Genomic DNA, 27,925 nt, shown 5'->3' on the forward strand with positions numbered 1-27,925 from the left:
ATATTCTCGATGAAATCCCTTTTCTTCACCGATTACTTCTTCTTTTTCCATTTTACCTATCCTTTTTTCAACCAGTGTCCTTTGAAAAGATATAGCACATTTGCACCACTGTATTCCTATATCGCGTTTCTCCCCACCATCCCCATTCGAAACGCATTTCGATGTTTATGACGCGCTGGTAATGACTCGCAAAGTAGTACCGTAACCGGTGAAATTACGCGAAAGGAAAATAAAACTGAAATAAAAAATAAGATACGATAAAATTCGAGGATATACTTGGAAATATTTTTTTTTTTATATAATATACTTTAGTTCGTTTTTACTGAAATTGTTTTTAAAGTAATACATACTCTACATATTTTATCGTGATATAGTGTCGCATAAATTACACTGAATCAAGTGATTCGATTAAAATAAATTATGTCGATTGATTATAAAATCCATTACGTTTAGCACAATCATTTAAGTGACTTTTTTTATTATCTTTTATTTTTATCCGATATCATTCTCTCTTCATTCGTTAGCGAACTTTCGTATATCATTAAATAATATGGTAGAAAAGTTTCTTTAGTGTTTAAATATTTAAAAATGTTTGAACGATTGCGAATAAAATCGTGGAAATATTTGAAGTTTAATATATGATCGTATAACATATATGTCAAGAGTTTCGAAAAGAAATTGAGAAGTTGTCAACGTAGTAATGTCGGCTAAAAATATTTCTAATAAATGAAGCTTATTAAAAAGGAAAATATTTGAAAATTTTCGATTAGTTTATTTCGGACAGGTACATTGCGTTAGACCTTTCAGATTCGTCTTTTCATCTTTGTCCGGTTCTTCTCTTCTCTTCTTTCCTTTTATGGCGTATTTTATAGTGTAGTCGGCGAATGGTTGTTGTGAGTATTGCTTGTTTCCCTTCGAGTTGTTTCATATATTCTCATTGGAATAAGCCATCTTGCACTGTTAGTCAGGGTGTGCTGGCTAACACATGTAACTTTTTGCGTTTCTGTCGTTGTATTCTTTTTCTTCTTCTTCTTAACGCTGTTGTCGTTATTGGCTGCTATCTGTACTTGCAAGATAAGGTTTCCTTCGTGGAAATTCAGCATCGTTTCTGAGTACATTACAGGACTATCGAATACCTACTTACCCCTTCGTTCAAGTGCACTCACAGTTCTTCTTTCCTCTTTTGCTCGTCTTCATCTCGGTTTCTCCTTTTAAAAGAAAACATGATTTCTAAAAGGCAAACATGATTAACGAGGCAATAAATGACGAGATTTAGTTTTTATTTTTTTTATTTATTTTTTATTGCAATATGAAAAGAATATTTTTCTAAAGATGTTACATTTAATTCCAGATAAGTATAATAAAAAAAAAAAGAAGAAATAAAATATATATAAACGAATGGTTAAACGTTAACGATATTTTATTTACTTTCATTTCAGTTAGGTACTCCGTGAGTTTAATTTGAAACATTTATTGGCACTCCTTTAGACATTTTTAACGTTTTATCTTATTTTTCATTCCGATAGTTCAGTCATCGTTTAACGTTACCAACGTATTAATCTGTCGTAACAGGTTACCTTATATCGCGGTTGGAATTTATATACGAATCTCTTTTTCCGCAATATTACGATAGGTATGAAATTTTCTTCGCGCGTATATCAACTTACGGTTTTACCTTCTTTTTTAAAATCCTCTTAATGTCTACATTCCGATGCAATAATGGGAATATTCCATCGAATTTATGCAGCCTCCGTGTCACGTTATTGAGATATTTTTACACTCTCTCGTGTATATTTCCTATAACTGATAACAATATCTTACATTTTTCTTTTTCTTTTTTATTCATTTGCGTTTAATAATAAAATATAAAGTAATATTGTAATAATTACGTAAGAGTTTTTTTTCTTCAGACAGGTGAGAAGATACGTAAAATTGGAAAGGTGTGTCGATTAAAAAAAAAAGTGTATTTGCAAGGGAGAGGTTCACTTAGATATTGGTAAACGCGTGTGCGTGCAGTACATGCAATAAAGCGTAGTACTACGTTCCTAAAGTAATAAATTTCCTAGAGAAAGATCACCGAGTTTAGATTAAAACGATCCGTTACTCTAGGAAACACCACCAACACCACCACCACCGCCACACGTCACCACCATAGGTCGCTCAAGAAAATTTGAATAATATCGAACATTAGCGAGCAACGTGGGTTTACACGAAAGCCGCTAGGATGTTGCATCGAGTCGCATCGTTCTTATACTTCCATTATATTTTATTTTGCTCTTCTTTTCTTTCTTTTTTTATTTTCATTCCCCGTTCCATTTCTTATCCTCTCGTCGGTCTTTCGTTCCCCCCGTTCCCTGCCCTTCCCACCGTTGGTTGCCTCATGGTATCAGTGACACGGAAAACATGGCAGTTCGATGGCGCGCAGAGAGAAGTCGATGTAGCAGGAAAACAAGCGTAAGAGCGCAGGAACCGTGGAATATATTTATAGCCGCCTCGAGCTATTAAGATAATTTATCGGGGCCATTACCGAACAAACGAGAGCATTAATCTATTCTAGCTTCATAAAGAGAACTTCGTCGACGATTTTGTAGCCCGCGCGCCAAACGAGCACTTCGGAGTAAATTGATGGATCCCCCTGACCTGACGGAGGACCCTCCGTAAATTGCTCGTAAATTTTTATTTATTCCACCACAAATAAAAGTCTCCGTAAGAGAAGTGAGAGAGAGAGAGAGAGTGAGGGATGGAAAAAAGAGGGGTGGGAAGGAGGGAGGGGTTTCAGAAGAAGAAGAAGAAGAAGAAGAAGGAAAAAAGGAGGAGGGGTAAAAGATGGTTCTTGGACTCCTGCTAGGACGATTCTCATAGAGTGCACGCACACGCACGCATGCACACGTACTGGTTTTTTTTTTTCTATCTTTTTTTTTTACGTAGATCTGTCTGGTGGAGTTCGTCGATCGGTGATCGTTAATAGAAGTCCGAGGGTTCTCATCCAATGCTAGTTTTGTCTCTCTCTCTCTCTCTCTCTCTCTCTCTCTTTGGCATGACACCTCGACTTTACGATTGTTCGATATTTATGTCGAGCGTCGGGTCGCCCCTGTCTTCCGTTTGAAACGTACTTTATGCGATTCTCTAGCGTAGCAGCCGTCGTTTTAACGAACTTTACGAGCGAAATGTGTCTGGAATGTATAACTATAATATTATAACGCTGTGAGCTCGAGATCCTACGTAGCAGTAGGTTGCCAAGATAATTTGGCGATGAAACGATGCGTCGGATATCTCTTTTCCGCGCTAGGGATGGGAAGGAAAGGGACGAGGGGGGGAGATGAAGAAAGGTGAGGATCGCAATAAAATCATCATCCTTGATCTCTTTCTTAAGAGATTAGCTATTGAATCTTCCTAACGAAGTCGTCGTCGTCGAGAGCCAAACAGTTAGGGAGAGGAGTTTCTCGAGACACCTAGTAATCGAGCATGTACTGGAAGTCAAAGATGGCCGACTTTGAGGAAAAAGTTGAAAGTGGCGCGACAGGTGATGGATCGTGGCATCGTCGTTAACGCGTTCGTGTTGTCGTCTTCGAAGCTAAATCCGTTACGCAGGAAGCAAGCTCGATTATTTCTCGACGTAGTACACATATACATACATAGAGACACGTAAAGAGGAATCCGCGTAAGAGAGTCGTAGGCACGTAGGCAATACATCCGCCTACGGCGACTATCCGCAACGCGACGACGCCGGAAAGGATCGCGTTGAATCCCAGTGGCGTGACAGGGCTGCCTACGCGCGGCTGTATCTGCATTGATCAAAGCAGCAATTACTGTCATCGTAATATTACTCGGGACGTTACTCACGTCGCGGGGGCACCGAGAGGGAGGGGGTAGAACTACTACGATAGCAGCGCCACCGAGGAGAGACCGAGCCGCGAAAAAGCTGCTGCTGCGCCAGCACCGCGCGACAATGCCACGTTGGCACCGAACGCACCACCACCACCACCATCACCACCACCAACTCTACTTGCTGATCGCAGCGCCAACTTCCAAGCTCGACTTACTCCAGCCACAGGCAGCCAGCAGCGTTTAAACGCTACGCCGCGCCGTATGTGTGTAAGCCTTGGGCGTAGACCGGGTAATGATTTCCCGGAATCCGCGTTTGATGTGGCGGGGCGTTATTGGTTTTCTCTGGAAGCACAGCCAATTTTTCACGCAGCTCGTTTCTGACCCCGACAATGATTTGCTGCCGTTGCTGCTGCCGCTGCTTCGTGTTTAAGAGCCGCACGAAACACAGTTGCGTACCCGACTATATCCTCAAACATTTTCTCTCTTATATATTTTCTTTTCTTTCTTTTTTTTTATAAAAATATAATATAATTGTATAGCATATCATAGTTCCTACGATCATTCTTTCATATTATTCTAATTGTAATTTTTGGACACGTCATAAATTTAAGTTTTTCTTGACAGATCATTGTTCAAAAGAATGGTTAGTAGGAACCATTTAGATGACGTATAGATCTAAATCTATTAGCGATAGATTCACTGAAAAATGTAATCATTTAGAAAATCCACATCTATTGGGGTAGTTCGACGTGATTTACGATCTGGAAAACATAAATATCGCTTTCTTTCCAAGCCAGTATGACCGTATAGATTTGGAACGGTTTGTCCAATCTTCTGAAAACTAACCACTCGCCTCTCTCGTGACTGGATTTTAAGCAGAAATGGCAAAGAATAGATCAAAATAGAAGGTAGGAATGGAGAATTGGAAGTTGCTCTATCTCTTTCTGATCCTAGATGATAAATTCGATTCGATCGAGATGAAAAGAAGTGGAATACGAGAGGGACATATGGTTGGTCAATATATGTCAAAGTATGGTCGGAGAGGAGGGAGTTGCTTTGCTGGTTCAACGTGTGGTTTCGTGAAATTCTTGCGGAGTAAGCTTGAAAGCTGCATCTAATAATGGAACAGTCGCACGGGGTTAGATACGTAAAAACACGGAGAAGATTTATGGAGCACCACGCTTTGCTCAGCGTGATGCTTCATGGGATCCCCTGGAAAGCTTAGTTCTCGGTCTGTTCGTCGTCTTAGTTGTCGCAGTTGTCGTCACAGGACGTCAATGGCGGCAGTAGCAGCAGCAGGTTCTCTCTTAGTATCGGTTACTACCGTATGACAGAAATAAATAATGCTACAAAAAGTTCTTTTTTCAAGACGAGATTCATGGTTTTAAAACAGGCAGGGGGTACCAATTGATTTTTTTGACTTTTCGGTTTTTTCTTTGAATCAAAGTTATTCATCCGATATTCGACGGTGAAAATGGAGCAAACAAATGAGAAACGCCCCTTTCTTTTGATATTTTTTATGCTTAAGCATCGTCTTATCCAATTTTCTTTTGTAGACTCCAAATATATGGATTAGGAATTTTAGAGATTTGCTTTCTTCGCATACAAAAAGGGAAAAGTAGAAAAAATTGTCCTTTATTTGCATTACGAGAACTAGTCCGAACCTTTCCAATTTGAAGAAAACGATATGTCTACATATTATTTTAGGACGATATTTTTGAAGAGAAACAAACATTCTCGAACGGTCGAAAGGCATATATTTGTTTCTTTGAATGAAAGAGATAAATCACATGGAGACATTTCTTTCGTACCATTAACATCCGACAAATATTTCTTTCGGGGAAATTTAAAAAAAAAGAAACAGGAAAAAAAGAAGCGAAGCTCTTAATCATCCACGTTGATGTTAAACCTGACGAAAGTAACATTCTTGTAAGAACGTGTTCAAGACGGGAAGCAGCAAACGGGTCAGGTCGATGATATCTCTCCCAATCGACAGCGGCATTACAAGCACGAAACACGAGTTCTCCAGGGTCTTGGACAAAAAAAAAAGAAATAAAGATTGTCGGCGCGCGCGCGCGAAAACGAGCTTGTTAAAGAAAGTGCACTTCCGCGAGCGGCATATGCCGGAAGGCTGTGTGGTGGTTCGTGCGTCGAGTTCGCGTCAGCTTCCTGAGAACATTGTCCGGGAGTTATGCGTTGGCAGTGTGTAAGCACCGAACGAGTGCTTGGATTCTTAAGATTCTAGAAAGGAGTTGAGCTCGGGCCTTTCGCGCTTACAGCGAGAGTAGTATCCTATGGCGTGGGTTTGCTCATACCTGTGTTCAAGGAAGTCACGAAAATATGTGGGAGGTCTTTATTCTTAAGGTAGGAAAGGTAGTAAAGGAAGGAAGGAAGGAAGGAGGACGATGCCATCGATGTCGCCGACGACGAGGTCGACTAGAAAAAGAAAAGAAACAAGATAAAACGAAGGCTGGAGGATAAGAAGAAGAAAAAGAAGAAATACGGCCCTTGCTTGTAGCCACGGGCACGAAGGCAAGAGAGATATGTTTTCTCTCTCTCTCTCTCTCTCTTTATGTATAAAGCGCAGAGAGCTCCATCTATTTTCGCCTCTCCCTGTTCCAAGCAGAAGCGGGATGATTTATGCGAAGCGAGTGCCGCGGCTCCGCGCCGCGGGAGAATTCTCGCTTTCTGCTCTCCACCCAGCCATGTCGCCAGGGTGGCGGACTGTGTCCCGGACTTGTGTCCCGGACTTGTGTCCCGGACTTGTGTCCCGGACCGCGTCCCGTACTGTCTCTCCCTTAGTTGTGTTTCTCAGCGAGCCACACACTCACTACCTTCTTCTTCTTCTTCTTCTTCTTCTTCTTCTTTCTCGGCATAGGAGAGAGACGATTACGATGCATCTTTCTTAAATGACGTGCGACTACCGACCTTTCCCTCTTTTTTCTCCCATCTTCCTTTCGCACTCTGTCTCTCCTTCTTTATTTTTCTTTTTCTTTTTTCCCTCTTGCTTTCATAAGCAAGGGGGAAAGAAACTAATCAAAGAGCAACGGCGTAGTCTTTTGAAAGTTCTACGTCTACAAGGAACGACACCCGGAGGGGTGATCTTTGAAAAATATGTTTCCGGATAGGAAGAAATTAATGGTGCTAGATTAATTGGATAATGGTGAAGGGTAATTAGAACGACTATGATCGAAAGAATTTATTGTCCTTAGGAATGATCCTTTTTTTTATTGCAAATTGTACAAAACTCCTTAACGATTTAGAATATTTTTGAACAAAAAAATATATAATACATACAACATAGTAAAGTTGTGAGTTTTGGTAAATGTTAGATACGCGTGGCACTTGTATCGTACCTAAGGCTATCTTTGGAAATAGAAGAAGCGCTCTAAATTACCTTCGATGAGTAGACCGGTAACAAAGGCACGTGTTTTGCTTCTTCACTCCGGCTCCATTTATCTCCAGGAACACAATGCGCCTCGGATTTGACACATCTATCAAGACACAATGCTTGGCCCAACCCGCCCGATTCTTTACTTTTCTACCCTCCTTCCGCTTCTTCTTCTTCTTCTTCTACTTTTCTCTTCTACTTGTAAGAAAGACCTAACCTTACCACGAGAATCATCTTCCTCGAGTCTGAAGGGGAAGATCGAGCGAGTGACTGGGATAGAAAATATGACCGATATCCTTGACAATGTTTCTGCCGTAATTGTCCCTTTTTTTGTCCCAAGTTACCCTCAATCAAGCGGTATCAACGAAGTAATACTCTCGAGTAAACCATTTTTCAAAGAAACTTATAATATATCGTAACAAGTAGTTATGAACATATGTCAAAAATGTATAAAATACTTTTTGTACTTGGGGAAAAAAACTATTTTGGAAAGAATCGAAGATTTAATCAGTTAAGCGTGTTTGACGACTATATCCGTCATGGAGATGTGGCAAAATTTTGTGTATGACGTCTATATCCGTCATGCGTAAAAGTTTGTTACAATTTGATGTTTAAATTGTAATTTTGGCGAAAATTAAATTACATTCGTAAATTTTAATATGTTTAAAATGTTTAGAGGTAAAAAAAAAGTCAAGAATAAATTGTCAACTTCTATAAATATTCGATTTTTTTCTCTAATTTTTCCTTTTATTATGTATAAATATATGTTCATATTAAGTTAACTGTGTGTACATTACTAACAAAATTGTTCATTTTCTAAAATAAAGTCGTCTTTTTGACTATCCAATATTTTAACAGCGTCACTTACTCTGTGTTTGACGACTATATCCGTCATCGCTTGATTATTGCGACACACATCGGAGCGCGCCCTGTGCACAGATCTCTCGCCACACTTAACTGGTTAATTAGACATAGATATCTGTACTCTCTATAAATAAATATATCATTGTAAATCGTAGTACTGTTTGAATGACGAAGGATGATTGGAAGGAGAGTGAAACGATTTTATCGAGAGACATCGATGACTATTTTAACGATGTCGTGGTAACTTTATCGAAAGGGTAGATGTAAAGATACTAACAGGGGAAGGTTCGTAAATTAACGGTCGTTCGGGTCAAAGCAAGCCGCTAAGCCGGTGAATCGTCATTATCGCGCTCACGAGTGGTGACGCTGATAGATGCCGTCTCTAAATGATGATGGATGGCTCGTATAACTGTCGCAATATACAGCTACCCGACGTGCTTCGTATCTTGATTTACTATCCGTTCTTTCGCCATTTTGCAATTCCCCATACGCAAAAGTACGTCTGCCACTGTCATTATCGTCGTTCGCTTCTTTCTTAATTAACTGCGACCTGTCACGGGAAGGCGGAGTTATAAGGGAAAAGAGAGAGAGAGAGAGAGAGAGAGAGAGAGCGCAAGAATTTACGTATGTGTAAGAAATATGCAAGAAACACGACGACGGCAATGACGTACAATCGGATAAAATCAAAAAAATCACCAAGATAAAGTTGGACTGTAAGAAGTAGACAGGCGTTACGACGTTTCTTGTTTCTCTTTCTCTTTTTCTCTCTTTTCTCGTGACTTAAAGAGAAGGTAACGCGTCATTTCCAAGCAAGAATGTTTCACTGACGCATAAAAGTTTATCCCTAAATATCCTGCCCCCTTCTACCACGAAGGTAGTTTAGTTTCGTCATTTCCCCACTAAATATATATATATATATATATTTATTTTGATCTCATTAAAAGTGAAAATGGTCTGATCACGCGTCAGCAAGATATAAACGACCGAAAACAAATTAAATCGAAAATATAATGTTTTATAATTTAAATGAATTGAACCCGGAGATCCACAAATTCGTCGGCGCAAATGAAACGAAACGTGACTATAATTAATGCCGGAAAATTTATCCGAATGAAGACGTTTCGAAGAAGAGTTTGGGAATGGGGAGAGGAAGTTGTGGGAAATGAATGAAGTCTAAAGTCGTTTCGAGATGAGAAACCGCGCGAATTCACGATTTAACGAGGATATTTTGTTCGTTTTATCGGCATCTCAGCAAGATAGCAAGATATCTCGTCGTCGTGTCTTGGAAAGATGTATCGACGCGATCTGTTCTTGGATAAGTTTGAAGAAAGCGAAAGAGAAAGAAAAAGATCAAATAAAAGGAGAAATGGGGTGGTGGTGGTGGTGGTGGTAGATAGAGAGTTGTTGGACGCGCAAACGTCGTACTGGGAAAGGAGGAAGGGGTTGGGGGGGGGTTTGTAATAAACGAGAGCTTTTTAGTCGAAACGGCGTTGAGGGATCGAGCTGATTCGCGTATCGCGTGCAGATGCTTCCCCCCACCCCTCTTTCTTCCTTCCTTCTTTTCTTCCTTCCCTCTTACCCGTCTCTGTTCCTCTTTGTGTTCCTCTTTCCCTCTTTCTCTCTTAGTCTCACACATCGGTCCCTTTTCGTTTACCACGCTCCAACCACGAAACATCATTCATCATTCTGATGCATAGGCTTCCATAACACTCGACGGTGCTGGCCAAGCAGGTAGAGCAGGCAGGCAGAGCAGGCAGGCAGAGTAGGCAGGCAAACAGGCGACCATGCCAACCCGCAGATATTTCCTTCTCGTGGCTGCTAAATTAACGCCTCGTCATTAGCAGCTTGCCGGTTCGAACCGATCCGCCCAAACTTCGTCCCACGCTTTTTCTCCTACTACCTTTAACTCTCTTTTCTATCCCCTCATGTTCTCTCATTTCCTCTTCTTCTTCTTCTTCTTTTTTTTCCTTTTCTTTTTCTATTTATTTGTTTATCTATATCTTTTATTATAATCCAAATTGACTTTATTATTCTTGGTTCGATCGTCTAAGGAGTAATTGTTTCAAGGAAAGCGGCTTTTACGACTTTATTGCTTTTCCAAGAGCATTATTTTTTATTTTTTTTTACATGTTCCAGTACTAAGAAAAATCATTTCTATCCGTTTGTTATCCTTAAACGCGCTCGGGGAACACTTATATAACGGGGAATAATACGCTCAGTTGGAACTCATTTACGCGAATGTCCTTTCTCCTTATTCCCTAAATGAATTAAAAGATTGTAATAAAAATATAATGGCATTTTTACAGACTTGTTTCTTCATGAAGGAAACGTATCGTGTAAAAAATTTTTTTTTTATTCGAATAAAACGAATATAACAAATTTGATATTAAAATTGAGAGATTTTGGACAAACTTATGGTATTCTTTATCAAAGTAAATGGATCGTATAATCGTCTATGAGAAAAGCCATAAAAATCGTAGTTCATGCATATGTTCCCTCGTTCGTTCGTTCGATCGTTCGTTCATTCGTTTCCTGGTATTGGTGAGGGTAGGTAGTTGGTCTTTTCCGATTTATCGGTCGCAATAATTTACGAAGAGGAGAAGGCGACTAAGCAGACAATGTAACAGTCCAGTGATCGATCGTACCGCAGTGATACGTCGTCGTGGGATTAGCTGAGACGTCAAAATGGACTTACCGGGTACTTATCTCTTCACCCTGAAACTCAAGGATTACACTGGAAAAGAATATAAATGAGAATGTTCCTCTCCTTTCTTTCCACCGTGTGCTTTCTCTTATCTGACGCGGTTATTTTTCTTCGAGCACACCAGGAAGATGCATCGTCGGGATTCCCGTCATAAAGAAGGGCCGATTACGAATCTCGACGCGTCGTCGCATTCACGACAAGGTTTAACAGCCGGAACGGACTTCGAACGACTATGTAAAATCGAGCTTGGATCTGGATATGATGGTCACGTTGAAACAAACCAAAATTTCTTCCCTCTTTTATTGCATTCACAACACAATAAATATATCTATATATCTATCAGTGAAACGATCGATTTTTTTTAACTTATAATTTTAGAACAATTTGAAATAAACATAGCTTGATCAAAATCAATCAAATGGTCCTGAAAATTGAAAGTATCCCCAACTAGAATATTAAAAGTTAAAGAAAACATCGAAAAGAGATAGATTTCACTCGCTAATGATTGTCGACGTGTACGGTAGTAAGAGATTAACATCATTACCTCCTTTGTCTTTCACTCGTAATCAAGTAGAAATTTTCAACGAGAGAAAGCGGATTTGGTATATAATCTTGGAATGAACGCGAGGGTACATACACACCGAACTACCGATCGATTGCGGATCGATATCCTATCGATAGTTGATCGATCTCGGGAACGAAAAAGGGTACGTTTGGAAAGCCTTGACCCTTGATTTTCTATCGTGCCGCTTTAACGTCAATCGGTTGGCAAGAGAGCGAAGTAGCAAGCAGCAAGCAAGCAAACGCTCCTCGTGCGTTCTCCGGCTGTCCTGATCGGATGCTCACCCGTCCGTCCCGTCCGTCTGTTCAGATTGGAATCTGGTTGGGGCTTAATGACGGCTCAAGACGGACAGGTATCGAAGCGGCAGCAACAGCACAAGTCGGTGCAGGAGTTCTCTAGCAAAGGAGAGTAAGAGAGAGAGAGAAAGAGAGGGAGACGTGTCACATCAACGGTGCCGCGAGATCTACGACCGCGGTTTTACCGACCGAGGACAGGCGATGAATTTTTTTCGTTTTGATACCTCCTCCTCCTCATCCTCCTCTTCTTCTTCCTGCTCTTCCTTCCTTCTACCAACTGTCTTGATCTGTTTCCGGATAACGACCATTGCTGATTCGCGACCTAACAAAGGTCTTTACGTTAAACGAAATCTAACAAGATCTTTGAAATTATTAGAAATTTGATTCATTTAATCTCCTAACTTTTTTAAAGTCAAATCAGAGCCTATAATATGCAAAAGAGGGTGCATATTTTTGTCAAGATTTATTCGTTCGCTTATGTTAGATTAAATGAAATAGAAGTATTACTTATTTTTTAACGTAAGTAATGGACCGATTTAGTTCTAAACTAGTAAGACGATGTCATTGCTAAGCTTAGAATTTCTTGAAATAGTATATACGAGAGCGTGTAATGTAATTTAAACGCACGGGACGGTAAAATTCGTGTAAACGTAGCTACTTCCAACAAGTCTGTTAAATAGCGTCGCTGACAAAATTACTTAAGGCTAAATGATCCTCTCAACGCGTCGCAAGGGAGAGAAAGAAAGAGTGAGAGATCGTATTACCTTTTTTGAACCACGGACATTGTAGAATGTTGCAAGAAACAGATTGGAGAGTGTGTGAATGAGAAAGAAAACGACAGAGAAAGAGAGAGAGAGAGGGAGAAAGGTAAAGGCGATAAAATCATTAGACAAGCTCGATACCTAGCACCTACCGGGTGCTTTTCTATTTATGCACGATGAGAAGAAGAAAAGAAGGGTAGGTGGGGAAAGGGGTGGTATCTACGTCAATCCGTTTGCCTTAGACTTTACTCCTTCCACGAAACACGCGTTGGTAAGGTCTCGTAAAGAAAAGAAAGAGAGTTGGAGGTTCCAAAGGCGCGAGACAAAGAGAAAGAGGAAGAAAGAAAGAGAGAAAGGGGAAATAATATTTATTATCGTCCGTTAGAAGAAGGGAATGGATCTCTCTCTCTCTCTCTCTCTCTCTCTCTCTCTCTCTCTCTCTCTGAGCGTTGTGTATACGCGTATATAAATTAACGAGACGCGAGACGGCAATAGATAGCGGCCTTAAATAGTAAATAGAGAATTCCAGTAGCCAGACGGGAGGTAGAATGGATCAAAGGGCGCCGACTTACGTTCGAAACTCTCCAACCGAGGCTCACAAACCCTCTCTTCTTTCTCTTTTATAGGATAGAATGAAAAAGAGAAAGAGAGTTCGGAGGAAAGAAGAGGTAATAGATTGCCTCTTTCTGACTTTTATCGTAGCAGAAAAAGCTTGTCAGATCCAACGTTCTGGAGTCCCGCGCTCTTTATTACGCGCGCTATGCTGTATAGAGGCGTTTCTCGTCCTTACAATCCAAGGGAGACGAGTGGTAGTTGTCCTCGTCCTCGCGTGCACTAAAGTACGACAAATAAAAAGAAGAAAAATCGTGCCGGAAAAAGGGCTTCCACGTAAAATGAGTTACGGAAATACTTGGACCGTTGAAACATCCACGCTATCACCCCCCGACTGATTTTAGAAAAGTTTCTCAGTCGTCTGCTAAGTTGGATGGACTCATACGGGAAAGAAAACTCCTGGACACCTATCGAATTTTTATTATATCATTAGGACTGAGACGCATCGTGATTTGTCACACTCCTTTGTTCTGCGTTACTATTATTATTACGCAATATCAGTAATTTATTTCAAATACTATTGCTGCGCCGATCGCAATCTTTCGAAATTAGTTTTTCGATAGAGAATAGTAAGTAAGGTAGAATTTTGCAGAGAATCTAATTAACGTCAATCTCTTCGTCTGTCATTAAGTTGGGATCAATGAACGATATGCGGTAGCTATCTAAAATCCTCGCCTATGCGATTTCCATACATCGCTCATTATCATTCTAAACGTCTCGTCATTCCGTCGTCAGTTCTCGTCTTCGGTTCTCGTCTTCGTCGTCGTTGTTGTCTCTTGGATGAGCGAAATCGTGAAGGGCTAGGAAGATAAAAGGAGACCCGACTAAGGCATCCTCCTTGAAGAGCGTCTTCTTGAAGCCTTCACGGGGCCCCGAACGGAAACAATCGGTTGATTGCTGACCGTTGGACGTCAGCGAAACGGAGATTTCAAGATATTCCATAAATGTAAGATCTTGGAGAATGACCGAAGGAAAGCCTTGGCTTGGCACTGGCCGTGCACAGGAAAGAAGGGAATAACAAGAAGAAGAAGAAGAAGAAGAGATAGAGGACGAGCACGTAGCACGAGAGGGCCATCAATCCTCGCGGGACGTAGACGAACAGCCGTGGTCCACGGCAAAGCTGCCGACATCAGTCGTCGTCGTCGTCGTCGTCGTCGTCGTAGTCGTCGTCGTAGTCGTCGTCGTCTTCGTTGTCCCCGTCGTCTTCGTTGTCTTCTTCTCTGTCCTTCGCATATGCGTAAGAGAAGGGAAGAAAGACGCGTAGACGCGCCGGTAGAAGCCGCTACTTAGCAAGCAGGCATGTGTCTTAAAACTCGATGGAGTCTGGGTTTCGTTCCCCTCCTCGAAGGATATCAAAGGGCCGCGCCTCCTTTGGAATTCACCAGTTGTTAACATTTAACAGTGATGCCTCTCCGCAATTTTTGTCGCGCATCGCTGACATTTCTCCATGGCTTCTTTTCCCCTCTGCTTCTACTAGCGGAGCTCCTAACGAAACGATTTAAATCAACGTGGTGGTGAACCGTCGGGAAAGACTTTGCTACTTACTCTCTCTCATTCATTTTTCTTAGCTTTTCGTATTCAGTTACATTCATCACATTAGCAAATTTTTCATCGCGTTCCACTCTGTTTTTCTTCGTTGCATATTACTTCACTTTAACTAGTCCTTCTCAATTTGTATATTGTCTTCTAAAGAAAAAGAATGTTATTTTTATTTTCTTTTGCTAATAGTCTTTCTAGAAAATTCATAATCACTTTTAGCCCGTATATTTCTTTTGTTCTTTTTTCTCTCGACCGCGGTGATAAATATTCGAAGAGGGCAGCAGATCGACGTACGCGGAATGGGATGTTAAAGCGAGAAAGATTTAGCGCTTTTAAAATTACGAACCATTCCCTGGGGGGTCTTGGTAACTAGAACCGAGAGACTCGTCCGTCTCGGATGGAGGTAAAACGCAAGGAGGAAAAGGTTACAGGGGTAACTTGTGAATCCTCTGACTCTCGTAACGTTTTCGCGAAGACAAGCAGGAGTTGCAGAGGTGGACCCGACGTCTTTACGACGAGTATTCGTCTCTATAAAACTGTCTCGCACTCTTCCCGCGTATTCTCTTCTTCTTCCTTTATTCGCCAAACTCCGGCCAGACTACAAGCGACTATACAACTGTGATACAATGTCGACGCGGAAAGGAGGAAAAGCGCGAATACGTATTCTTCTCTTTCTCTCTCCTTCGTGACGTCTTCCCTACCAGAAACGAGAAGAAAGGACAATGGGCGGGTGGTACATACATATGTTACCGGAAAGCAAGAATTATAAACTTTATTTGACAATTTATCTTACAAAGGTTGACGTACTTACGACCACGTTCCTTATCCGATCTATGTAAGTAATAGATCTTCATTTTCAAGATTTTTATCAAGATTCACAACCTATTCGTAAGGATTCGTTGTAAAATAATCAAAGATTTTTATCGTCCAATTTTTTTCTTAGCTTTAACGATACGTTATAAATCGATATATATATGGTTAGTCATTCCACGTAATTATTTCTTTTAATTAATTATTGTTCTTGATCGATGTGACATTTTTTGTTTGTTTCCAAGAGATACAGGATTCTTTCAAAAATTTCTCTTTCACTTAACGTCGAGTGTTGAAAAGGTTATAACCCTAAAAAGTAGAGAACTAAAAAGCATCTAGTAGTTTAGCGAGTAGACGAGCACGTTTGAGATTCTTTTTAGTAAGTTTTACGGTTTTAGTAAGAGATTTACGAGTTTCGGCTGCGATGTGACCACATTAGCCTTTAACATCATTAGCGAGTGGAAGTTTTTTTGAAAGTTCGAACGTTCTCTCTTACTCTCCCATCTGAAGGACCTGTACCACCGGATCCATCCTTTCTGTCAACCGAGAAGAATCGTTCGTTCCTTGGCGAGACCATTCGTGAGATGCTCTCGTGCGCATGCCACCACGGTATGCGAGTTCTCGGTTAAGTTCGGATATAAGACAAGCGCGTTAGAAAAAGTTTAATCGGCTTCCCAATGACACGGAACATGTCTTCCAAGGGATGGAAGGAAGGACCGGTGTATCCGGTTCGCCGAGAGTACGCGTCGTTTGCGTCGGAAGAATAGTAGAGCGTCGTATTTCTCCTAACTTTGTTCAACAACAATTTACAGAACATTATGAACCAACATTTAAATATATTTTTTAAATCTACTATTTGGAATTAATATCGATCAAATAATCTTTTTTCAATAATTTACAATTAAAAACACTTATTTATTCTTTTTTGTAAGATAATTGTTTTCAACAAATATATTTTTTTCTAAACGACCGTATATATAAATGTGTGCAATAAAGTTTAGAAATAGGTTGAGAAACATCTCTTAATGTCTTTTTGTACTTTCGTGGAAAGGACATTACTATCGTAAATTACTAACGTTGGAGAATAGAAGCAGCTGTTTGACCACGACCGGTCGTTTTGATTTATTACGTGTTGATGGAGTTGGACTAATAAAAGACGACAGTTCTGTTTTTAACTTAGGAAGAACGTTTTGTGATATACTTTTTTTTTTAAACCTCTATACGCGCTTATATATATATATAATGCATATAATATGTCTGTTTTCGCTCGTAAAAACTATTACGATAATGAATGCATAATTGAGGTTGTAATTTACAGTTTTTGTTTGGAAAGTATAATAAAATGCATTTATGTGTTTTAGTCACTTTTAAATAAAAGCTGAAAATTCATGACTAACTGGCAGACAATATTATCATACCGGTTTTTTTTTTTAGTTCAATTGAAAAAATATATACCATGGCCATCTGCCATTAATATATTATTCGTACAAAGAAATATACATATAATAAATATGATTGTGTGTTCCAAATTTTAATATTAATTAGGACTGATATATTTCTTGCAAGTAGACTAAGCGGTTTACGATTATTATAATCGTAAATTGTTCTCAATGATACTTAAATCGTTTATTCTTATGAAGATTGTTCTTAATAAAAAAAAAGATAATATTTATCATATAAATTGAATATCACGTTAAGCTTTATTTAGTCTCGTTGTTCTATAAATTTTCTCGTTTGACCAGTTATTTTTCTAAATCTTTTCAAAGTTATTATTTTTAACTACTTTTGAATATATAAAAATATTCTGTTATTTTTTTCGATATATTTTTTCTCGCTTGTCATGACGATAATCGATTGAAAAAAACAAAACAAAATAAAAAATACATATGAACAACACATACAATTATTTAATCTTAATCCGTCGACTTTTCGTTTCTCAGTTATTTTTCTATTATTTTTTATTTTCTTTCTTGTACTTTTTGTTTCTTTTTCGTAAAGCCGTATTTAATACTTGGCCAAGGATGATATATGTTTTGTGGACGTCTTTAAAGTTTAAAGGCATCATAAATCGTTTGGAAGCTTATCGTACTTCGAGAATACGTTCCCAGCTGGACATAGAAACGCTGTTAGAGTGTTAGCCTATTCTATTATCAATGGGTGACTTCAACGCCGATATGCGGTTGGTATCTTCATCGGTCGTGTATTTTTTTTTGCTTTCATGATGACCACCTATTTCACGTTTACGAGCACGCGTGTGAATTCGTGATGAACGAAAATAAAAAAGAAATGGTAGAAAAAACGGACAAGGGAGAATAAGAGAGATATATAGAGAAGAGACAGGGTAGTATGAGGAAACCATTGAGAGAAAAGAGAGGGTAGAAAAAGAAATAATTGAACGAACACAGTTAGAAGAAGTGAGAGAGACGTTTGCGTGACAGATAAACCTAAAAACCGGAAGGATATTAATCATGCGCTCGTTTTCACCTCCTCCAGACACGACTTATTTGTGGTCAGTTTTCATTCCTAAGTATGAAAGACTTGAATTTCACCTTTCTCGACGTTCTCGGATAGGAACTGCTACATCGATATTTTTTTCCTCATCAATTTCCAACGACGACGTATAAATTGTCTTTAAAAATAACAAAAAAAAAACTAAATTTCCGGATCGTCAGATTATTTTTTCGAATTTTTATCAATGATGTGAAGTAAGTACGATCCTGCTTTTTCATGGATGATCGATCAAAAATATTAGAATATATTAAAGGTTTAACCAGTTTTGATAAAGAAATTTAAAGGATAGTTTTTATTTTTTTATTTTTATTAATCATCGAAATTAAAATCATGTTCTGTAAGTCTGTTGATAGTTATTACAGTTACATTTTAATTAGGCTAACAGGATTATGCATAATACGATATGGGTCATTATATTCCGTGGTTATGATATGATATGAGATATGCAGGAAACAGGAAGAAATAAAACATACAGTACCAACATTATAATCAACGGGTATAGCTAAAACCTCTTGGACAAAGATACAATCGGACATTTGCATAAATGAAGATATATATGTCCAATTTGACCAGATAGAAAAGTTTGAAAAAATGTACTCTCTTGTAATACAATTTTTTTAATTGCAAATGGTAACAAAAAAATTTTAAGACATAGGTGTTTGGATTTTCGCGCGCGTGAGAGCGAGAGAGAGAGAGAGAGAGAGAGAAAGAGACGCACGTTATCGTCCGCACGTTGGCTGCACGTCGCGCGCGCTAAATATAAAAGCACGGGGCTCGCGGGCACGCACCGGCAGCAGCAGCAACAGCACCAGCAGCACCAGCAGCACCAGCAGCACCAGCACCAGTACCAGCACCAGCACCAGCAGCACCGCCTAGCGTTCCGTGCCTACGCCATCTTGCATGGAAGAGTCATTTGCGTTGGCCCGGCCCACAGAGGGCAGCCTGACTCCGCCTCCGGTTGCCCGTTTCTACATAAGCAGAACCATCTTTATTACCCGCAGGCACTAACCGTAAAGGAATCGGAGACTTGCTCTCTCGCGAGAAGAGAGGGCGAAAGAGGAAAAGGGAGGAAGAAAGAGATAGATGGATAGTGTGGGTTGCGGGAACGGGAAGGGGCCGAAAGAGGAGAAAGACAGATGGAGAGAGAGAGGGAGAGAGAGAGGAAGAGATAGAGAGAGAACTGGACCGGTCTTACACACAGAGGCGCCGCACTTCGTGTAGAGAGACGAAGAGTACGAAAAGGGGGACACACAGTACGTTTCTCCTGTTCGTGTTTCTTCGAGATCGACCGCTCGTTTCGGGGATCGGCCGAAGAATTATGGTATAAAGTGGTAGGGCATGACGGTGCCGTAGGCATAGTTTGTCTTTATAACGTCTGCGTGGCCGCGGCGGAACATCAAACGAGCCGCTGATGGCTCAAAGTGCCTGACCGGGATATAAATCCACGGCCCACCTCGGCTCGTCCGCCCAGGACGAGTATCTCTCTCTCTCCCTTCCTCTCTCTTCCTCCTCTTCTTCTTCTCCTTATTCTCTTTATACTTTTTCTATTTTTTTTCCTTCCACTCCTTTATTTCACCCACCTCCCTCTCCCCACCCATCTATATCGTCGTCGCAACTCTTTACGAAGGAACACACGCTTGTCCTTTCTTTCCTGTCCTTCGCCACAGATATCCCGATCCTTCCGTTCTGCTTTAACGCTTTCCGCCACCCGGTGTTTTCGATCTTCGTGCTTCTCATCTCGAAATCTTGTGAAATCTTCGGTCTATGTCTTCTTCGATGCTGCTGTGCTTTGTTTAGTGAACATTTTCTTACAAATTAGTGACTCTCCAATGGTGACAATTATTATTATTATTATTTATAGGACTCGCGTTAAAATTTTGTGTCGACGAGCTATGATCGATAATTTGTTTTATAAAAAAAAAAAAAAAAAAATATCAAAAAATGTTCACTTTGTTAATTTGATTGTAGATAAATATTTATCTCGATAGATACTTGTGAAGCAGCACTTAATGCAGGGATAAAAGAGGTGGAGGTCGTTGCAAAGTGACGTCAGTTATCAAAAGGGCGCGGTGTTAGAAGGACACGCGGTAGTTTTGTCGCGGAAGATATCGGACAAATGGGGTTGTTCCGTAGACAGGCGGGTTATCTCGGTCGGCCGTCAAGTAGCCACCCTACTAAATCACTCGGTTCGAGTCCACGACCTCTGCCGCCGTTATCCCTAACAACCTTTATAGCCAGAGCTTTGATGTAGTCCCGTACTACTTTCTTCTAACCTTTCAAAAGTCACTCGGGTATAATTGATGTTCCTCACATCGTGTTACGAACGATTATTACTTTTCCTTTATTTATCCCTTTCATTAGCGCTTATACAAATTGACGTATCGATTGAAATACGTGGGAGGCGTGAACATTTTAAAGATAGATCAAGCTTTCAAATAAAAATCTTTATATACAAGTGAATTTAATTTTTCATGTAATGGATCCAAACTTGTTACATTTACAATTTTATAAATATTGTATCACACAATAGAACGAAAGAAGTTTAACCCAACATAATATGTAGGGTTTTTTTTTCAATATAACCAATGAATGCTTTACTAGATCCCTTTTTTCCAAAACGTAAACTTCCTAAGAGGTCTTGACAGTGAAAGCACACGGTTAAAGAAACGAGAACAGTTTGTAAATAAATTCGCAACGCTTTTCTACGTTGAAGAAGAGCCCAAACGGAAATGATAGGAGGAGATCGAGAAAGAAAAACGGGACGTATAGCTGTGGTCGATCGTGACATGAAGGCTAAGGGACGAAAAGCGAATTGTGAAATAAAATGGGTGAGAGGGAGAGGAAAGTCTTTGGTCGTAGGGAAAGAAAGACGAAGAGGGGAAATACACGATGTTTCCGTAGCGGAGCTGGCTTGTTTACCGGCACAGACACTATTGGCTTCTCATTCGAGTCTCGGAATTGCGAGCTTGCTCACATTCACAGAGCATAAAGGCACAGGGATATTGCTTCCCTTTGTGCACGCGCGAACGCCGTTTCCTTAATTTATTTATCTTTGTCAGCGGGCGGCGGCTGCTGCTGCTGTTGCTGCTGCAGCCTCGCGTCACACACACACACACACACACACACACATACACACACACATTCTCTCTCTTATCCTTACATTATTCCTACCATTGGGATGGTTTACGTTGAGCCAAGCTGATTCCGAGCCTTTGAGAATTGACTTCGACTCGCCGCCAGCGTCGACCCTCACAAAACACAAATTCTTCCCTTCAAATACTTTTGCTTTCTCTCTCTTTTCTTTTTCTGAAGTCTTTCTTATAATTCTGAACGACGTTCGCGCCAGAATTCATTTCGACGTCGATCGTTAACACGGCTATTGAAAGAAATTATTTTAGCAGCTGGTTTTACGTGATTCACACACAATGTCTAGCATGATTGGATTTGGAGAAAATTAAATTTCGTTTATCATTTATCTTTCATTTGTCATGTAGAAAGAACAGATGTTAAGCATAGAATTGTGCTAAGCTTTAATATACAAATCTCTACTCCGTATATAATTCGAGTGAGATCAAACGAATTTCTTATTACTAATGATAAGTCACTATCATTTATACGTTTGAACAATTATTGTCCTACCAAATATTCTTGATAATATATCCAGGTTTATCAAAGAACGACAGCTCTGTTCGTGTCATGCTTAAAACTACTATATATCGAATAATCGATCTTTCAACGGAACATTCAACGGCCCCACCATGGTATTCTATTCTTTGCAACCCTTCTAGGCTCTCATATTTATCAAACACACGTTGGAGTACAAAAAAAGAGAGCTGCTGCACGTTGACGGAAACGCTTATTGCGTCCACAAACAGCTTCGTCACCGGGGTAGAAATTAATCAACTAGAAAGACGGGACCGAGATTATCAGCTTTCGCTTCAACACTGCGGTTTTGTCCGGCCGAGATCCCTGAAGGCCGAGATCTCTGCCAGTCTCTCCCTCGCTGGCATTAGGAAGTTGGATGGCGTTGGCGGAGCTAGAATGGATTGTTGCCCTCGGGGGTGTAGGTGGATAGGAACGAATTGAGAAAGGGTGGCTTTCTCTATCTATCTATCTATCTAACTCTCTCGCTCGTTCACTCTTTCATTCCCTTATTCGTTCCCTCACGTTGTCCGCCTTACTTTTATCCTGCCTAGCTCGTAAAGCGATCGAGCGTTTATTCGCCATCTACCGAGGACAAAGTGGCCTGCGCTCCCTGTCGACTGCCGCTATTTGTCTCCCAAAGAGGAAATCTAAAACTGTGACTATCCTTTTCGGTATAACACAAACACTATGAATGATAAACGGGATTCAGGACGACCAGTTTAATAAGATGATTTGCACCGTCGGCGTCGAGACATTTCTAGATTTTTAACAGACGTTTGATCATTTGGTGTGTCAGAGTTCAACGAGAGTCATCAATCTTTGAGAAATACTATTTTGGAAAGATGTATGGCATCTGATGTAATCAATTATTTATAATTAGTTAAATGAACGATATGAAAGGATGTTGACTTAAATAGATTCGAAGTATCGTCTCTAGTAGGAGTAATAAGTTGCGAAGGGATCAACGGTAGGAAAAGGTGATCGTTTCGTTCTAGGGTCGAATCGATCGATGGTAGTGACTAATCGCGAGTCGGAACCGCTCTTCATCCTCCAGGCGGACAAGGAGACGAACGAAGCACCTCTAATTGCCGGTATCACTCTGGCGCACTTCTTCGCGGGCATTTATCACCGAGGATGTACCTACTGGCGAAAGTCGAAAGAAGAAGAAGTAGTATCGGAGAAGAATGAGGAGAACGAGGACGAGGACGAGGACGAGAAAAGTAGGAGGAGGAGGAGGAGTCGACGGTTCGGCTTTCGAATCTCTCTTTCTCTCCCGTTGCGTTACTCTCTTGCTTGGTTGCTTGGTTGCTTGCTCACTCGCTCTCCCTGGCAAGCTGGATTGGTATCGGAGCGATATATCTCGGGATTGGCTTCGCAGTGGCGGATAGTCCGCATCGAAGCAACGATAGGGGAAAGGGGTGCCACCTTGATAAACGAGCTCATAAATAACGGTAACGTCTCCACCGAAAACTCGGCCGGGTAAATGTATATCCGGGCCCCGGGAGAGGTGTAGCGGAACGACGCATGGAACACCAAGAGAGAAACAGGGGCGTGCTCGTTCGTGCGCGCGCAACTCGCGCGAGAAGGTGGCGTCGCGTAGCGGCAAATAACGTAGATCCGAGCTCCTTCGTGAGCTCTCTAGCGGCGGAGAGCGCGGCTAATTTAAGATCCTATTGAGATATTTATGGGATCATAAAGCGGAACTGGCTGCTTCTATCGCCGGCAGCCATGCATGAGTCGCGCGCGCGACCCACAGCCAAACGGTAGTTTGTATCTTTGTTTATAACCGATGTACCAACGAACAAGTCCGAGAGCCGTTCAGAGAGAGCGTACGCTTTATTTCGGTACGCTCGATTAAATAAGTCTGAGCCGCCAACGAGGATGCGCTCGGCCCGAATTTATTGGCTCGCAAGGAACTTAAATTGCGTGGGTAGCAGCAGCAGCAACATCCAACGCATCTTTACTTCTACCATTCTTCTTGAGATGGTGCTCTTCTACGCGCACGAAGTCAATACAACAACGAAATGTCAACAAATGAACGCGTGCACTGGTTAGTGTTTAGAAGAGTTATCAAAACGCAGCAGCTGTATTCGACAAACTCTCTTCCATGGTAATCCTTAGAAAAGGCAGCAAGGGTATGACTCGTCGGTCGTAAAAACGTTCAATTTATTTCTCTTTCACTGATCGTAAACTATTCCACGATGTTTTATCGATTAAAAGGATATTCTCGCTAGAGAAAGTTTTTCTCAGAGAAAAGTCGAAAAGTATTTTTCTTTTTTTTTTCAAGTGGAATTAAAAACCTGGAAGAAGATCGGTCGAGTACGATAGAGACTCAAAAGTTTGCTCACGAAGGCTCACAACAGTCGTCCGATTTTCGGAACTCATCTAAATAATTCTAAACAGTCCCTCTGGCGAAGTTCTTTTAAGCATTTCGCTTCTTATCGAGATGCTTACCACGGTTCCTCGAAGGAAGGTCGGAGAGCGTTAACGTCGGACGCGCTATTTCGGTTCGCGCCGTATCCGCTCGTAAAAGTCGCCCAAGGCGTGGGCATCCATCCTAATTAACAACCATGGAACCAGGTAGGGGACCATCTGATACCGCAGCGAGTATAATCCGCTCGTTACCAACACGAAGGCCACACGGAGAAACGTTCGACTCTACACAGCACAGCACAGCACAGCACAGCACGGAGAGCGAGCCCATAGACTTTGCGTCTTCCTTTCTTCGAGAGAGTTACGCTCGTCGACGTAGTCTATCGCTACGTCGTAATTCTGCTGTTGCATTCTCTTGCCCTTGACCTAACGAGCTTTTATCTTTTACTTTCTCTTTTCCTCCTATAATAAAATCAATGAACACTAGACATAAAAAAAGGTGGGACAAATGTATTTTGAAAAAGGTTTAAAGTTCGATCGCGTGCGAAAGGGATCGAAAGAGATGAGCGAGAGGTGGTGGGACGAGTGAGCGAGCGGACGTGGCAGATAAATAAGACGCATCGCTTTGGGAGTCGTAGCATCGAGATACGTACGAAAGGGGAAGATCAATGCGACGTCGCTGTCGGCTCGAATATATACGAGGGATTTTCACGAGTCTCGCTTCGCGTTACGCTCGCGCAGAAACATTGGCTCTCTCTCAGCTGTTTTAAATCAGTATCAATCGTAATTTTTAATCCGTGGCAGATCGACGTGCCGATGCCGAAAAGAGTAACGAGCTGCTGAGAGAGAGAGATAGAAAGCAAGAGATAGAAAGCGAGAGATAGGAAAAGATACGAATAGATATAGGGGGAGATGAAAAGAGAGAACTCTCTTCCAGCTCTACTAGAATAAAATCGTAAGACTTATCCTTAATAAATCAAGTATCCTATTCGAACGTCCGTTGGCAGGCATGTAACGGAACGAAGTATGGCGGCGGTAGTCGATGGTGGCTCTACCTATCGGTCCGTCGTAGAAGGTAATCCCGTAAGTCGTAAAACGTGTCAGAATGTCCAACAAACACCTACTCATTAGCCCAGGTAGGCCGGACCGCGCGGCGCGCGGAGCGCTAAGATTGCACAAACACGCATTAACTCGGTGTGGGTAAGTTATGGTTCGGGAGAGAGCATAATTCACTCGAGCGAAGAAAGTGTTGGTTTACCTTCTTCGAGCTGTTCGTGTGAGGGCTCCGACTCCTCGTTATTTTATCGGGTGCTGGCCGGCACGTACGTCTCGGAGCTAATTGAAATCCACGTTCTTAAATTCGGGTAGACTTTGTCCGCATCTGGGAGACTTATTCTTCTCGAGTTGAACGTCGCCACTGAGAAAAGAAGTAAGAAAGAGAGAAACTTTTGCGAAAAGGTAAGTCCGGTCAAGAGGATTAAGGACGATATCCCAGAGATCTTCGTTTTTCGCTTGGATTTGTTGCTGACGTAACGTACCACCGCCGCACGGCTTGTCCCTGCGATACATTAATGGCGTCAAACCGAGGATAGATTTATCTTTAGGGATGTACAAGGGTCGGAGAACTCCAAGTAAGATCTAATAAACGATACGCCCCATAAAGATTCCTATAATCCCGGATAAAAAAGTTCGATGGAATTGTTCTTTGCTTGTCTTCAAATTGTCAATCGATTTCATTTAAATTTCATTAATATAGAACAATTTAATTAATTAATATAGAACAATTACCGAGAAGTCGTCACTTAACCGTGAGAACAAAATTCTAAAAGTTATATAAGCTTATTCAAAGATAGCGATCTTTTCTGAGAGAACAACGATCCAATTTCAACAACCTCTTGAACTGTAAATAAAATGAATGAAAGAAAGGAATAAGTATCTTTCGCAAATTGTCCAGACTATATTCGCTTATTAAATTTCAAGAAGTCGTGCTTCTAAAGTCCTTATCTCTGTCGACTTCTTGTGCCAACGGGGGGATCGTGTAACGAGCGGAATGATTTGCGTCGAAGCTCACGATCGATCTATCTTTCGGATCGAGTTTTGTACAGAGAGTAGAGAGAAGAGAGCAACGGCTTCGAGTTGTGTTCACTGATGGTAGGATACACATATACAGAGAGGATAACTGGTGTTGCTGCCGTTGTTGCTGTTGCTTTCTCTACCCACACGTCGCCGTCGTCGTCGTTGTCGTCGCAGTCTTCTTCGTGGTACCTCTTCCGGTTGTTTTCGCGCTTGCGCGTGCGCGCCTATACGGAGAACGGTAGAACGAGGCACGTAGTAGTAGTACGTGTATAGGAGCCCAGGAAGGCGTGCAAAAGTTCCTCTCGCTCTGCCACAGCAACAGCAACAGTAACAGCAACAGCAGCAGCAGCCGCCTCTCGTACGAAGAGAACCGATAGACATCTTCGCCGACTCTCCCGCCGCCGTCTAACTAATTGGCTACTGAATTACTGGGCGACATGACCAGTTATTGCTTCGTGCCTCACCTCGCTCGAGTATATCGGAGCTTGAATCTTGCGGTTCGAAGAGCCATAGAACCAAACGTCTCTCTCTTTCTCTTTCTCTCTTGCGCTTGCTTGCTTGCTTGCTCACTCGCTTGCTCGATCCTTTTCTCCCTTTACCTAGCCGTTTCTCTCTACTATCTGAAGCTCTCTTTCTCTTACTCGGTTCGGGTTAATGACGACTCGTAATACAGCGACGCTCGTGAAACCACTGCTCGTAATGGTCTGGGAGTGCTCCCCTCCGGAACGACATACATATTTATCTAAGTGCGGTGTCTTTACGCCGTTAAAATGCGCTCGATACCAAACAGTATCGTTTGAATCCGTCTCGAACAATCTTTTCGCACGATTTCCTATATATATATATATATATATATATATATATATATATATATATACTTATTATGAAGGAATCGAATTATTCGACGATAGTTTTTTCTTAATTTAACGTAGATCAAATTTAGTATGTTCTTCCTTGCCATCACAGATCGTACGGTAAAAAATCAAATGACATTTATGTATCCGCGTGATTTGTGAGAAGATGATGCAAAAGTTTTAATCTTAGAAACAGTTGAGGAAACTGTCGTATCATAGGGGTGCGGTCGTCATATAATATCCGCTCGTAACCAATGTTATTAACCCTCAATGCTAGTACCCATCGTAGGTACGAACGAAATTGTGAGAGCTTCGTAATAAATTACTAAAGATATTACCCAGGGGAATATAAATTTCTAAGTTTTTACTAAGCGGGACGATACCCTGGCAATAGAAGTGACGATATTATACGTTTGCAACTTTTGACAAGTGCTCACGGATAAACCTAATCGAGAGAACCCGTAGATTTACGCAGGCAGTACACGTTCTCGTATAACTGTTCTTCCGCGTACGACTTTCCTCTTGCAAAGCCCGTATAGCTTTCGAACGCGAGAGACCGTCCGGTAAAAGCTGAACGATGTAAAAGAGAATCATTTTTATTTTTTCTTTCTTGGTTGAATTTTTCTTTTTACAATTTTATGGAACGTGTAAATACTAAAGTTAAGATACGTGCGAAATTTAACGTGCGTTTCTTTTAAAATCATATTAGGATCTCTAGCAGGGGCGTGGCGTAGCAATTCGACCTATCTACTCTAATTTTGAATTTAGCCACCAGATAGAGTATTCAAGTGCTAGAAATCTCAATACGATATCATTCTGTAAACGATGACGATGATAATGATTATATATATGATACTAGTAATAATAATAAAAAACAATTACGTCAGGTAGGGTCAATTTGAGGATAACTGAAATATTCGAATAAAAATATACGAAGGGCATATATTATTTCTCAGGCAACCTGTTATATGATGATTCAGTATTACGAGAATCGTTGGAACTCGAACGATTCGTAGGCAGTTAAACGGTTCAAATGTATCTCGATAAAATATATCTGCGAGTTCGAATTCTCGTCGTTATAATCGGAGAGAGAATTTTA

At 41.0% G+C, this 27,925-nt stretch overlaps 2 long non-coding RNA genes across 7 annotated transcripts in view; one reads left to right on the forward strand and one right to left on the reverse strand.

Moving 5' to 3' along the window:
- LOC149031042 (uncharacterized) overlaps window positions 1-27,925 on the forward strand; it is a 64,780-nt gene that overhangs the window by 2,066 nt on the left and 34,789 nt on the right. The gene's annotated exons all lie outside the window — the stretch shown is intronic.
- LOC107071302 (uncharacterized) lies at window positions 750-26,727 on the reverse strand. 6 transcript variants are annotated; one of them, XR_016178065.1, is made up of 5 exons: window positions 25,155-26,727; window positions 1,890-18,846; window positions 1,676-1,803; window positions 1,145-1,208; window positions 750-1,061 (listed from the first exon to the last, which is right to left on the reverse strand). It is a non-coding gene; the product is annotated as an uncharacterized LOC107071302 (long non-coding RNA). The 6 variants fall into 6 exon arrangements; XR_016178064.1 differs by lacking the exon at window positions 25,155-26,727 and adding an exon at window positions 21,050-25,128; XR_016178063.1 differs by lacking the exon at window positions 25,155-26,727 and adding an exon at window positions 19,459-25,128.

Source organism: Polistes dominula, unplaced genomic scaffold (genome assembly GCF_049000335.1).
Source record: "Polistes dominula isolate Pdom_NZ unplaced genomic scaffold, Pdom_raw_medaka contig_12, whole genome shotgun sequence".
Lineage (NCBI taxonomy): Eukaryota > Metazoa > Arthropoda > Insecta > Hymenoptera > Vespidae > Polistes > Polistes dominula.